Source organism: Hyla sarda, chromosome 11 (assembly GCF_029499605.1).
Source record: "Hyla sarda isolate aHylSar1 chromosome 11, aHylSar1.hap1, whole genome shotgun sequence".
NCBI lineage: Eukaryota > Metazoa > Chordata > Amphibia > Anura > Hylidae > Hyla > Hyla sarda.
Genome location: NC_079199.1, coordinates 29,769,219 through 29,783,697, shown reverse-complemented (window position 1 = coordinate 29,783,697; position 14,479 = coordinate 29,769,219). Strand labels below are relative to the sequence as shown.

General features: G+C 42.4%; 1 protein-coding gene across 6 annotated transcripts in view; it reads left to right on the top strand.

The window, feature by feature from the left end:
• Positions 1-14,479, top strand: part of PAPLN (papilin, proteoglycan like sulfated glycoprotein) — a 90,553-nt gene that overhangs the window by 22,497 nt on the left and 53,577 nt on the right. Inside the window, exon 1 of one of the 6 annotated variants that reach the window (XM_056547065.1) lies at positions 2,129-2,333. The exons of 2 other annotated variants lie outside the window; for them this stretch is intronic. The gene's annotated coding sequence lies outside the window, so the exon portion shown is untranslated. Of the gene's footprint in view, positions 1-2,128; positions 2,334-2,578; positions 2,597-2,617; positions 2,636-8,389; positions 8,468-14,479 lie in introns of those variants that run through there. 3 more of the 6 variants (XM_056547068.1, XM_056547067.1, XM_056547066.1) reach the window with 3 other exon arrangements.

Genomic DNA, 14,479 nt, shown 5'->3' with positions numbered 1-14,479 from the left:
AGTTATTTGCAAGTTTCTGACCACTTATAAAATGTGTTCAATGTGCTGCCCATTGTGTTGGATTGTCAATGCAACCCTCTTCTCCCTCTCTTCACACACTGATAGCAACACCGCAGGAGAAATGCTAGCACAGGCTTCCAGTATCCGTATACACTGCTATATACTACTATATACACTGCAGGAGAAATGCTAGCACAGGCTTCCAGTATCCGTATACACTGCTATATACACCGCAGGAGAAATGCTAGCACAGGCTTCCAGTATCCGTATACACTGCTATATACTACTATATACACTGCAGGAGAAATGCTAGCACAGGCTTCCAGTATCCGTATATACTACTATATACTACTATATACACCGCAGGAGAAATGCTAGCACAGGCTTCCAGTATCCATATATACTACTATATACTACTATATACACCGCAGGAGAAATGCTGGCACAGGCTTCCAGTATCCGTATACACTACTATATACTACTATATACACCGCAGGAGAAATGCTAGCACAGGCTTCCAGTATCCGTATACACTGCTATATACTACTATATACACCGCAGGAGAAATGCTAGCAAAGGCTTCCAGTATCTGTATACACTGCTATATACTACTATATACACCGCAGGAGAAATGCTAGCACAGGCTTCCAGTATCCGGAGTTTCAGGTGCTGCAGAATGGGCAAAACAAAAATTGGAACAGGACCCTCAATTTATGCAGAAGATTTTGTTCAGTGATGAGGCAAACTTTTATGTGAATGGTGAAGTTAACAAACAAAACCACCACTATTGGTCTGACACTAACCCACATTGGATAGATCCATAGTGGCACCCTTGTGTCACCCTATATGTTTGAGACAATGTATGTGCCATGTCTCATAATGGTTATGGCAGGAAAGGGGCATGGTTGAACTAAAGGGGGCATAGCTTGAAAAGTAACAAATCTGGTACATTATAGCTTGTCTAGTCTGTGTGTACTAAGTATGAGACAACATTAGTAAATCCCTTCATGACTGATGGAACACACAAATTGATAGTATGGTATGGTATATGGGGTACAAAGATAGTGGGGCCATTCTTCATCAATGGAAACCTCAAGGCCACTGGATATGTGAAATTACTACATGATGACGTGTTTCCCTCTTTATGCACTGAAGCTGCACGTTCCCTGAGTTTTTCCAGCAAGATGGTGACCACCACATTATGGGTGTCAGGTCCGAGCATTCCTAGATGAACAGTTTCCTGGAAAGTGGATTGGTCATCGTGGGATAGTTGAATGGCCCCCAAGGTCTCCCAATCTGACCCCCTTAGACTTTTATCTTTGGAGTCATCTGAAGGCAATTGTCTATGCTGTGAAGATACGAGATGTGCAGCACCTGAAACTAAGGATACTGGAAGCCTGTGCTAGCATTTCTCCTGCGGTGTATATAGTAGTATATAGTAGTATATACGGATACTGGAAGCCTGTGCTAGCATTTCTCCTGCGGTGTATATAGTAGTATATAGCAGTGTGTACGGATACTGGAAGCCTGTGCTAGCATTTCTCCTGCGGTGTATATAGTAGTATATAGCAGTGCATACGGATACTGGAAGCCTGTGCTAGCATTTCTCCTGTGGTGTATATAGTAGTATATAGCAGTGTGTACGGATACTGGAAGCCTGTGCTGGCATTTCTCCTGTGGTGTATATAGTAGTATATAGCAGTGTGTACGGATACTGGAAGCCTGTGCTGGCATTTCTCCTGCGGTGTATATAGTAGTATATAGCAGTGCATACGGATACTGGAAGCCTGTGCTAGCATTTCTCCTGTGGTGTATATAGTAGTATATAGCAGTGTGTACGGATACTGGAAGCCTGTGCTAGCATTTCTCCTGCGGTGTTGCTATCAGTGTGTGAAGAGTGGGAGAAGAGGGTTGCATTGACAATCCAACACAATGGGCAGCACATTGAACACATTTTATACGTGGTCAGAAACTTGTAAATAACTCATCAAAGAATAAAGTTACGTTAAAACCAAGCATATCATTGTTTTTCTTGTGAAAAGTTTGATGTGTCACATGACCCTCTTCCTATTGAAAAAACAAAAGTTGGATTCAAAACGGCCATCTTCAAAATGGCCGCCATGGTCACCATCCACCTTGAAAAGTTTCCCCCCTCACATATACTAATGGGCCACAAACAGGAAGTTAATATCACCAACCATTCCCATTTTATTAAGGTGTATCCATATAAATGGCCCAACCTGTATATTAGAAGATTTTAGAAGCTCCTGTTCTTTCGCTCTGACCTGTCCACACCACTGGGAAGCAGCCAACGTTCTGTATTTCTTGGGCAGGTAAGACATTTACCATGTTCTTGTGGTGTCTACACAAACAAAATAGCTGTGCGTTCGCATTTGTCAAACATTTGCAAAGATGCCACATTATAAAAGAAATATAATGGGGGAGATTTATCAAAACCTGTGCAGAGGAAAAGTTATCCAGTTGCCCAAAGCAACCAATCAGATCGCTTCTTTCATTTTTCACAGGCCTTCATTAAAATGAAAGAAGCAAGCTGATTGGTTGCTATGGGCAACTGGACAACTTTTCCTCTGCTCAGGTTTTGATAAATCTCCCCCATTGTCTGCTGAACCGTGAGGTGCTGCAACAGGGGTTACAGAGGCACCGTGCGCACCAGATTATATATTTGATCATATAGGAAAGAAAACTGAATCTAACTTTTCTTGTTTCTTGTCACATTAATAAAATCTCGCTAAATAAGTATCTACCCGTTGCAGATCCCTATGTCCAGAGCCTGTATGGCAGCAAACAGAAGTTGTATCGCTCTCTAGTATATAGATGTTTGTCCTTCATGCATTGGTATAAAGCGGTGGTCTTCAACCGGCGGACCTCCAGATGTTGCAAAACTACAACCCCCAGCATGCCCGGACAGCCGTTGGCTGTCCGGGCATGCTGGGGGTTGTAGTTCTGCAACATCTGGAGGTCCGCAGGTTGAAGACCACTGGTGTAAAGGCTTATCAGGTGCTGTATGTATGGAGCTATCTTTTAGAAAAGCACAACTCGTTCTATTAAAAAAAAATCTTAATCCTTTCAGTACTTATGAGCTGCTGAAGTTGAGTTGTTCTTTTCCATCTAAGTGCTCTCTGATGACCCGTGTCTCGGGAACTGTCCAGAGTAGAAGCAAATCCCCATAGCAAACCTTCTTCTACTCTGTGCAGTTCCCGAGACAAGCAGAGATGTCAGCAGAGAGCACTGTTGCCAGACAGAAAAGAACAACTCGACTTCAGCAGCTGATAATTATTGGAAGGATTAAGATTTTTTAATAGAAGTAATTTACAAGTCTGTTTAACTTTCTGGAGCCAGTTGATATATATATTAAAAAAAAGTTTTTTTCCTGGAATACCCCTTTAAGTGTAAATCTCTCTCTCTAATGATGACTAACAGAACAGTGATTGCAGTTCTGGACCAATATCCAGGCTGTACCTTTTTTTTTATTATATATATATATATGATCCTTAGCCTAGGACGACATGTCCACACTGCCACTTCTGGGCCGGAGTGCTTTGACTTTTGGTTGTGTGACCTCTGTCGCTGCTAAAATCGCTATTTTTCTTCTTGCCTAAGAAATTGTATCGCTCTCTAGTATATAGATGTATGTCCTTCATGCATTGGTATAAAGCAGTGGTCTTCAACCTGCGGACCTCCAGATATTGCAAAACTACAACTCCCAGCATGCCCGGACAGCCGTTGGCTGTCCGGGCATGCTGGGAGTTGTAGTTTTGCAACATCTGGAGGTCCGCAGGTTGAAGACCACTGGTATAAAGGCTTCTCAGGTGCTGTATGTATGGAGCTATCTTTTAGAAAAGCATAACCTCTGTATGGACTCTGAGCTATACAGAGGTACAGAAAAGGCTACATGCACTAAAATGGAGTTATAAAGAGCCATTTGCATGAGACGGTATAATTGAAGGTATGACATCATTTTCTCATTTGAAGGAGACAAAACTTAAAGGGGTACTCCGGTAAAAGAAAAACATTTTTTTTTTCTTTTTTTTTTTTTAATCAACTGATGCCAGAAAGTTAAAGGGGTTATCCAGGAAAAAACTTTTTTTTTATATATATCAACTGGCTCCGGAATGTTAAACAGATTTATAAATTAATTCTATTAAAAAAATCTTAATCCTTTCAGTACTTATGAGCTTCTGAAGTTGAGTTTTTCTTTTCTGTCTAAGTGCTCTCTGATGACACGTGTCTCGGGAACCGCCCAGTTTAGAAGCAAATTCCCATAGCAAACCTCTTCTACTCTGTGCAGTTCCCGAGACAAGCAGAGATGTCAGCAGAGAGCACTGTTGCCAGACAGAAAAAAACAACTCAACTTCAGCAGCTGATAATTATTGAAAGGTTTAAGATTTTTTTAATAGAAGCAATTTACAAATTTGTTTAACTTTCTGGAGCCAGTTGATATAAAGAAAAAGTTTTTTCCTGGAATTCCCCTTTTAAGCAGATTTGTAAATTACTTATATTTAAAAATCTTAATCCTTCCAGTACTTATCAGCTGCTGTATACTACAGAGGAAGTTCTTTTCTTTTTAAATTTTATTTCTGTCTGACCACAGTGCTCTCTGCTGACACCTCTGTCCGTATCAGGAACTGAGCAGGAGCAAATCCCCATAGCAAACCTCTCCTACTCTGGACAGTTCCTGACATGGACAAAGGTGTCAGCAGAGAGCACTGTGGTCAGACTGAAAATAAATTTAAAAAGAAAAGAACTTCCTGTGGAGCATACAGCAGCTGATAAGTACTGGAAGGGTTAAGATTTTTAAATAAAAGTAATTTACAAATCTGTTTAACTTTCTGGCACCAGTTGATTTTTTAAAAAAAAAGACATTTTCCCCGGAATACCCCTTTAATGTGTATTTCATAACTCCTGTTAACTTCACTGTAATGCTCAGTATTCTGTGGATACATTTGGAAGTAATTTTAAGAACAAAAACAATGATTGTTCCCTAAGAAAATCTTTTCTTTTTTTTCTTTTTTGTGCTGTGGAAATTAGTTTAGGGGCAAAGCTGTAAATGAATGAATCGGAACGGAGAATTGTGCTTTTTATTAAGTGACTGCATTTTAGGGTCCGAGATGTGAACACAATGTTCGCCCCTGTGGGTCCTTGCTTGGTACAATGTGTATTGTTTATGTCCTTAAAATACCAAAAAAAAAAATTAACAAACCCAGAACAGTGTAATAACATTTGTGATTCCAGCATTGTAATGCAACATTCCCCCCCCCAAGATCTGTACTGATATCAAATCCTCTGCATATACTTATTCATCATGTAAATGCTTAAAGGGGTTATCCAGGAATATATATATATATATATCAACTGGCTCCAGAAAGTTAAGCAGATTTGTAAATTACTTCTATTAAAAAATCTTAATCCTTTCAGTACTTTTTAGCTGCTGAAGTTGAGTTGTTCTTTTTTTTTTTTTTATATACTTTATTCACGGATCCAGAGCATGTACAAAGCATATATGACAAAGGTGCATTGAAATCAGTCAGAATCTGGAACAACAATACAATGTCAGGATAATAGGTCAGAAAGTATCGTCTAGATCCATTTTTGTAATACGGAGGATTACCCCCAAAATATAGGAAATAACAAGTAACAACTGTGAAACAAAACCTCAAATCTCCCAAGGAAAGCTGCACCATCCCCACCCCGAGTACAGTGTCGTGCCCATGTAGGATACTGGCCACCTGAGGTCAGACTATATATTATGCATACAGAGAGTTCTAAGAGTGGGATCCCATAGAAAACCAAGGATGTAGAGGATCATACAACATTAAGATGATAGTTCTAGATTACCAAGAGTGCCCCTGAGAGCCTCAGTTAAATACCATGTAGTATGTTTAAAATATGTCATTATCCTGTGACGTTCGCCGGCATCAGGTAAGTATTGCAAATATCGTTTCCATTTATTAAAAAAGGTCTTTGCATGCAACTCTGAGCATCTTATGGACAACAACATCTCTCTATGTAGTACAGAATGATATTCCTTTAAGATTTCTGTGATTGTCGGCACGGTAGGTTGGAGCCAATGTCTAAGCAAGCACAATTTAGTAATCAAGATAAGTAAGTGTGCACCTTTGGGCATTTTGCCCCTATCAGGAGGGTTCGATTCTCTAACAGGTAGATAGTGAAAGAGGTATGGTTCTGGGGAGAACGGTAAATGTCTATCCCAAATAGTCAGTATAAAAGAGGATAGGTCAGACCACAATTTCGACACCTGCGGGCATTCCCATAAACAATGCCATAGGTCCGCACCCTGTAGTTGACATGTCGGACAATGCGTGAGGAACGGAGACGGGGGTGGTGCGCCCCTCCATTTAAATGCATACGTAGCCTTGTGTAGAATACGCCAATGAATTTCTCTTAGTTGTGCACTGGGGGTAGAGCCATTGACAGCCAATAAGCCCTCTAATAAACAGGGGGCGATATCAGAGTCACCAAGTTTAGAGGACCATTTGGCAAGAGCTGTGGCCCCCCCCGTACCTTTAACGCTATATCCCTGATGGTTGCGTAGATCAGCGAAAGGGAACGGTGGGACTGTGTGTTCCCCAACAATTTGTCAAAATCATTAGGTTTCTCTACCGTCGCATAACCTCTCACCACAGTTGAGTTGTTCTTTTCTGTCTAAGTGCTCTCTGATGACACCTATCTCGGGAACTCCTGCTCCGGACAGTTCCTAAAATGGACATCAGAGGTCAGCAGAGAGCACTGTGGTCATCACATCAGAGAAATCCAAAAATAAAAGAATTTCCTCTGTAGTATACAGCCCCTAAAAAGTACTGAAAGGATTAAGATTTTTTTAATAGAAGTAATTTACAAATCTGCTGGGAGTTTCAGCTACCGCAGCTCAAGCTAGACCCGGGTTACTCACCGTATACCCCCTCCCTTGTGAGTGTACCCTGTACATTCACTGGGGGGGAGGGGGGGTGGCAAACCTCCATCTGTTGCAAAACAACAACTCCCAGCATGCACTGACAGACCATGCATGCTGGGAGTTGTAGTTACACTATAGCTGGAGGCACACTGGTTGGGAAACACTGAGTTAGGTAACAGACTACCACAGTGTTTCTGCACCAGTGTACCTCCAGCTGTTGCAAAACTACAACTCCCAGCATGCATGGTCTATCAGTGCATGCTGGGAGTTGTTGTTTTGCAACATCTGGAGGCACACGAGTTTGGAAACACTGAGTTAGGAAACAGACAGTGTTTCCACTAGTTGTTGCAAAACTACAACTCCCAGCATGCCTGGACATCCGAAGGGCAAGCTGGCAGTTGTAGTTTTGCAACAATTGGAGGAGAACAGTTTGAAGACCACTGTGTAGTGGTCAACAACTCCAAGAATGCTTCAACTCCAAGAATGCTACAACTCCAAGAATGCTACAACTCCAAGAATGCCGTGACTGTCCAGGCATGCTGCGAGTTGTAGTTCTGCAACATCTGGCCCTTCAGATGTTGATGAACTACAACGCTCAGCATGCCTGGACTGTCTGGGCATGCTGGGAGTTGTAGTTTTGCAACATGCTGGGAGTTGTAGTTTTGCAACATCTGGAGGGCCACAGTTTGAAGACCACTGCTCTACTTTATTCCCATACAAGATTCTGTACGTCAGTGAAGTAGGGACTGGGAGTTGGGGGCAGGGGAGGAGGTGCCAGGCTGAGGCACTTGAACAGCTCAGCTCCGCCTCCTTGACCCAAACATGATTTCGCCTCCAGACTTAGGGAAATAAAAAGTCAATGTTAAAGGGGTGTTCCGCCCCTAGACATTTTATCCCCTATCCAAAGGATAGGGGATAAGATGTCAGATCGCCGCTGTCCCGCTGCTGGGGACCCCTGGGATCCCCGCTGCGGCACCGCGCTATCATTACAGCACAGAGCGAATTCGCTTTGCACGTAATGATGGGTGGTACAGGGGCCGGAGCATCGTTACGTCACGGCCCCGCCCCTCGTGATGTCACGCGGCTCCATCCCCTGTATCGCCCGTCATTACGCACAGAGCGAACTCGCTCTGTGCTATGATGATAGCGCGGTGCCGCAGCGGGGATCCCGGGGGTCCCCAGCAGCGGGACCGCGGCGATCTGACATCTTATCCCCTATCTTTTGGATAGGGGATAAAATGTCTAGGGGCGGAATACCCCTTTAAGAGGTTGGCAGCCACCATCCCCTTCAGGAGAGGTACAGCTTGCTTTTATATCCTAACAATGGTGTCTGTAGCAAATACAGCTGACAGATTCCCTTTAAAGATCTATGAAGAAATGAGTGTTCTACCATCATTGTCTGCTTTATACAACCTCTTTAGGTTGGTTTCATACTTACTTTTGTATCTTTATTATAGCCGCAAGACCCAGCCCGACTGAATGTCTAGTGACCCGGACTGACAGCCCATTTGATCAGTCAATATGCTATATAAAGTAGGGTTAAAGCTATGCAAAATTTTCCATAATACAACAGAAACAAGCGTATATAGATCATATAATCTCAATGTTTATTGATATATATACAAAAACATGCATTTAAAAACATTAAGACACAGAAATAATGGAGAAATAGTGGTTCAATGTGATGAACATATATGACTCAAGGGATAACCCAATAGAGAAAGGGAGGCCTAAGTAATATGCAGCATAAATAAGCCTAATTGTAAACTGATATATATTTAAACATCAGAAAGTGCAATGCTACATGGATTGTAATAGCACCATGCATGGGTCGCTTAGTGCTTCAATACGCAAAATAGCTGTCCAGGCCTGAGGCTGACATCACAAGATAACATAGAATATACACATACCCCGGAAGAAGTCTGGTGACGAAATGTCGGGTGCTGGAGGCCTGCTACCCCTAGCCACTAGGCAAGTTACTATGTGTATATTCTATGTTATCTTGTAATGTCAGCCTCAGGCCTGGACAGCTATTTTGCGTATTGAAGCACTAAGCGACCCATGCATGGTGCTATTACAATCCATGTAGCATTGCACTTTAACTTCTGATGTTTAAATATATATCAGTTTACAATTAGGCTTATTTATGCTGCATATTACTTCTCTATTGGGTTATCCCTTGAGTCATATATGTTCATCACATTGAACCACTATTTCTGCATTATTTCTCTGTTTCAATGTTTTTAAATGTACCGTATATACTCGAATATAAGCCGAGGCCCCTAATTTCACCCCCAAAAACCCAGGAAAAGTTATTGACTCGATTATAAGCCTAGGGTGGGAAATACATCCCCCCCCCCATGTCATCATCCAGACCCCCCCCCCTTTCATCATCAAGACCCCCACCCCCTTCATCATCACCGCCTGTCAATCCCTTCATCAGTGGTCTTCAACCTGCGGACCTCCAGATGTTGCAAAATTACAACTCCCAGCATGCCCGGACAGCCATTGGCTGTCCGGGCATGCTGGGAGTTGTAGTTTTGAAACCTCTGGAGGTCCGTAGGTTGAAGACCACTGCGGCCTTTGTCATCATCCAGACCCCCCTTTAGTTTTCTACTCACCTCCCCTCAGTGGGAAAGAAGGGTGAGCTGGTCCAGGCCATCTATTCTACAGGGCCCATCCGATGGGGAGGGTTAGTCGTTCCGGACGGTCCATCTTCCCCGGGGGGGGGGGCCCTCTTCTCAGGCCCCAGACTAGTGACATTGCCTTGAGGACGACGCACAGGGACACACATGAACGTCCTTGTGCGTCGTCATCAAGGCAACATCACTAGTCCTGGGCTGGGCCCGGAGATGAGGGCCCCCCCCCCCCCCCCCCGGTGAAAATGGACAGCCCGGAACGACTAACCCTCCCCACCGGACGGTCCCTGCAGCATAGATGGCCCGGACCAGCTCACCCTTCTTTCCCATCGAGGGGAGGTGAGTAGAAAACTAAAGGGGGTGTCTGGATGATGACGAAGGCCGCAGTGGTCTTCAACCTGCGGACCTCCAGAGGTTTCAAAACTACAAATCCCAGCATGCTGGGAGTTGTAGTTTTGCAACATCTGGAGGTCCGCAGGTTGAAGACCACTGAGAAGGGATTGACAGGTGGAGAGTTCACTCGAGTATAAGCCGAGGGGGGGGGGGGCGTTTTCACTACGAAAAATCGTGCTTAAAAACTTGGCTTATACTCGAGTACATACGGTATATTTTTGCATATATGTCAATAAACTTTGAGATTATTTGATCTATATACGCTTTTCTCTGTTGTATTACGTATTTAAATGCGTATGATCTTACACCATTGGCGTTTTTTGTATATTAAAAGTTTCCATAATAATCAAAGTTTTTGCTTTAGAAGACTTTAAAATATACAATCCTGAAATTTTAGGTCTCAACAATATACATTATTTAGGTGAGAGATTGCACTTTTACTAGAAGTACATTTTTTCAAGTTTAGGCATATTCCTTCCGACATGTGGGAATAATTACTACAGGAAGGATGTGTTGTGGAGGTTAGACTGTAGCATTGTTGGTAGATAATTACATCACCATGGAGCTACTGGGACTGCCATTAATGTAATTACAATATGAGTTACATTCCACTAAAGTTATAGGTTTATATGATATAATGGACACGTTGAAACGTCGTACACATCCCAACACTTTACTAAGGCCTGCAAATGATGATGGTGCACGATCACACAGAAAGCTTAATGAAGCTATGAAACATGTTTTATTAGGATGTATTTCCATGTTTTATTGGCTAAATGTTCTCTTGTTGTATAAGTGGGTTATAAATTGTTATATAAATAATAGAATAAATGTATTTAAAGGGGTACTCCGGTGCTTATACATCTTATCCCCTATCCAAAGGATAGGGGATAAGATGCCTGATCGCGGGAGACCCGCCGCTGGGGACCCCCGTGATCTTGCACGCGACACCCCGTTTATAATCAGTCCCCAGAGCGCGATCGCTCCGGGTCTGATTACCGGCGACCACAGGGCCGACGGCGTGTGACGTCACACCTCCGCCCCCCGTGTGACGTCACGCTCCGCCCCTAAATGCAAGCCTATGGGAGGGGGCGTGACAGCTGGGGACACGCTCTGGGGACTGATTATAAACGGGGTGTTGCGTGCAAGATCACGGGGGTCCCCAGCGGTGGGACTCCCGCGATCAGGCATCTTATCCCCTATCCTTTGGATAGGGGATAAGATGTCTAAGCACTGGAGTACCCCTTTAATAACTGGGGGCTCATCCCTACTTCCATAACAGCCATGGTACAGTGCACATAGACTTCTTTGGGACTTTACTGTATTACTTTGTGTCTGCAATTTCAGATGTTTATTCTGTTTATATGAATCCATGCTACATTTAAAGAGTACCTGTCATCAAACCATATTTTTCCAAACAAACTCAGATTATATTCCCGAACTACTCCGAACACCCCTCCTGCCCTTAAAAAAAAATTCCGAGCTTTAAAAGCTCTGTATTATACCTTTCCTCTTGCTCATATTGTGTGAGCTCCCGGCAGGAGAAAGTGGGTGTTCCCCAGCAGGCGTGACATCACTGAAGCCTGTGAGAGCTCTGCCTCACTATGACCCGCACGCACTTCCTGAGTTTGGTCTCCTGCCAGGACGGGAGGAGACCAAACTAACTGTTTGACTTGCAGCAGGGAACAGAACAGAACCACCTAGTGGCAGTTTTCTGAATCACATTAAAAACATATAAAGGTTGAAAATGTTTACAGCAAGTAAATAGCAAATATATTAAAGGAACAATATATTAAATGTTTAGTTTGGTGACAGATACTCTTTGAAGCTTTATTAGAGAAGCAAGAAGAGTTGTGTTCTATATACTTTGTGTGCTTCCATAAAAGCTCCACCACGCGCTTGAGACAATATTTAGAAATATGTATTATGTCTAAACATATGTCACTAAACACCTTATATGTGGGACTGCAGCCAGGGTTGTACATGTCATGTCTATATACATGGTTTACACACAAACACTTGTAAAAGCTAAGTTTAATGTCATCTGATGACCTTCATTTCATGATAACCTTTCCAATATAGTCCGTTTTAGTATGTTCTTCAAAAACATATCCGTTAGACATTGTGGATGATTAGAATGAGTAAGGTTACAATCATTGCATTTAAATTTCTTTTTTATCATCTATATATATTAAAGGGGTAGTCCCGTCTTGAAATGTCATGGATGTGTGTCACTAGGATATAGCATGCAACTCTTATCAGTGGGGGTACAGTCTCCAGGACGTCTTCTAATAGCACAGCTGAAATTAACAGCATGTATTTATTGTCACATATCCATTAATTAACATAACTACTAATTACACATACACATTCATTTACATAATAATACATCTTAGAGTGAATAATTTCCATGTTTGTTTTTTTAATACTAAATTGTACCTACCTGTCAGATCCTGCAATAAAAGAAAAAAATAATTGATATGTTACTCAGTACCTAATCCTGACTATGTACATCTAATATTTATGCCTCTATTACCTATATTTATTATTTAAAAAAAATACCTCTTTCCATTAGCCTAAAGTGTTAGAAATCCTCTCAGGGGAAGGGGGAGTGTCCCTCCCTTGTGGTGGTGGTTGGTGTGTGCTGGGAGTAGGCATGTCCCTCATGGTGATGGGAGGTGATTGGTGTGTGCTGGGAGTGGGCATGTCCCTCATGGTGGTGGGAGGTGATTGGTGTGTGCTGGGAGTGGGCATGTCCCTCATGGTGGTGGGAGGTGATTGGTGTGTGCTGGGAGTGGGCATGTCCCTCATGGTGGTAGGAGGTGATTGGTGTGTGCTGGGAGTGGGCATGTCCCTCATGGTGCTGGGAGGTGATTGGTGTGTGCTGGGAGTGGGCATGTCCCTCATGGTGGTGGGAGGTGATTGGTGTGTGCTGGGAGTAGGTATGTCCCTCGTGGTGGTGGGAGGTGATTGGTGTGTGATGGTAGTGGGCATGTCCCTCGTGGTGGGAGGTGATTGGTGTGTGCTGGGAGTGGGCATGTCCCTCATGGTGCTGGGAGGTGATTGGTGCACCTGCTCATGCAGCCTTGTCCATGAGGCATTTCTTGGCCATGACTCATGGACAAGCCTGATGCTGCTACAGGACTGGTTAGTATCCCAGTAGGTATGGTGACCCCTTGTGGTGGAATTTTCAGGATGCGTTTTCTTTTTTAAATATTAAAAAAACATTACAAAAGGTCTTTAATTTTCATCAGTAACAATCAAAAAGTTTTTGGATCTGACAGTGCCCATTTAACATAATATAGAATGTGGAATGAACCTGTAACAGTTCACAGGCAATAATCAGGTAAGTGTTAAAGCGAAGTCTATAACAAGATGTGTAATATGGCCCCAAACTTGATAATGAAGATCTACAAACCGCTCAAAAGGTGTATACCACTGTAAAGTTGTAGTTCTTTAAGTAATTCAAGCAAGTAATAGTTGTATACCACTGTAATGTAGTAGCGTCATGCCCCCTCCCATAGACTTGCATTGAGGGGGCGGGGTGGGATGTCATGAGGGCGGGGCTATAACGTCACGAGCTTCCAGCTCCAACGCTCTGAACAGTTTGTTCCAAACGCTGAGCAGCAGAGTACCCCTTTAATTTTAAGAAACCAGATGTATGTTTTCTTGTTTTCCCATGAAAGTTCTTCTTTCAGCTTTGATGTTGCTAGCGCTTACTGTATATACCCTGGAGGGAGGATTTGTCATAGTTCTCAATTATTTTAATAGGCCAAACAAAATGTCAAAGAACAACTAAAGTGTGGGCTGTGAATACGTAATCCATCGTAACTAACAATAACTTAGATAAAAGGCGTCCTATTTCCTGCCATTGTGATTCCCATGTTCATTGCTCAGTTCTGTCAGAAACTACAAATAGCAGAGATTGTTAGGGATTAGTTGTGACATTATTAAGTCGTTTACAGTTCTTTGTTATTTTAAAAGTAGTTGATTTTTACATTAGGCACCGTACATTGAAATCTAGAGTAAATTCATGTAAGAAAACCTCGTACTATTCCTCAGGGATTAGTAGGGAGCTGTTCCCGTACTTAACACTTTAAGCCTTAAATAATTCTTATAAGGGTGAATTTAAATTAATTTTTATAGAAAAATTTAGTTATTGTAAATGTAGTAAATCCAGCAGTAAATAAACCTGCAATTTGGACTAGTTTAGAAATTGTGTGTAAATAAATATATATATATATATATATATATATATATATATATATATATCTCTTATACACACACACACTATATGGACTGGTAAAATGTATTTTTATGAATGCTACTAGCAGCCAGAGAGTGTTTGGATCATGTATTCATATGAAGAACCTGGTTTTGATCATCTTCTTCCTTGTCTGGACTGTGTTGCTTTTGGTTCTGTATCTCTTCAGCCTATTGTTGTTGAGTTGCATCTCCCATTTGTTTTGCCAATGTATAATTGTAGAAGTGTCCGGATCGCTGCAGAAATTCT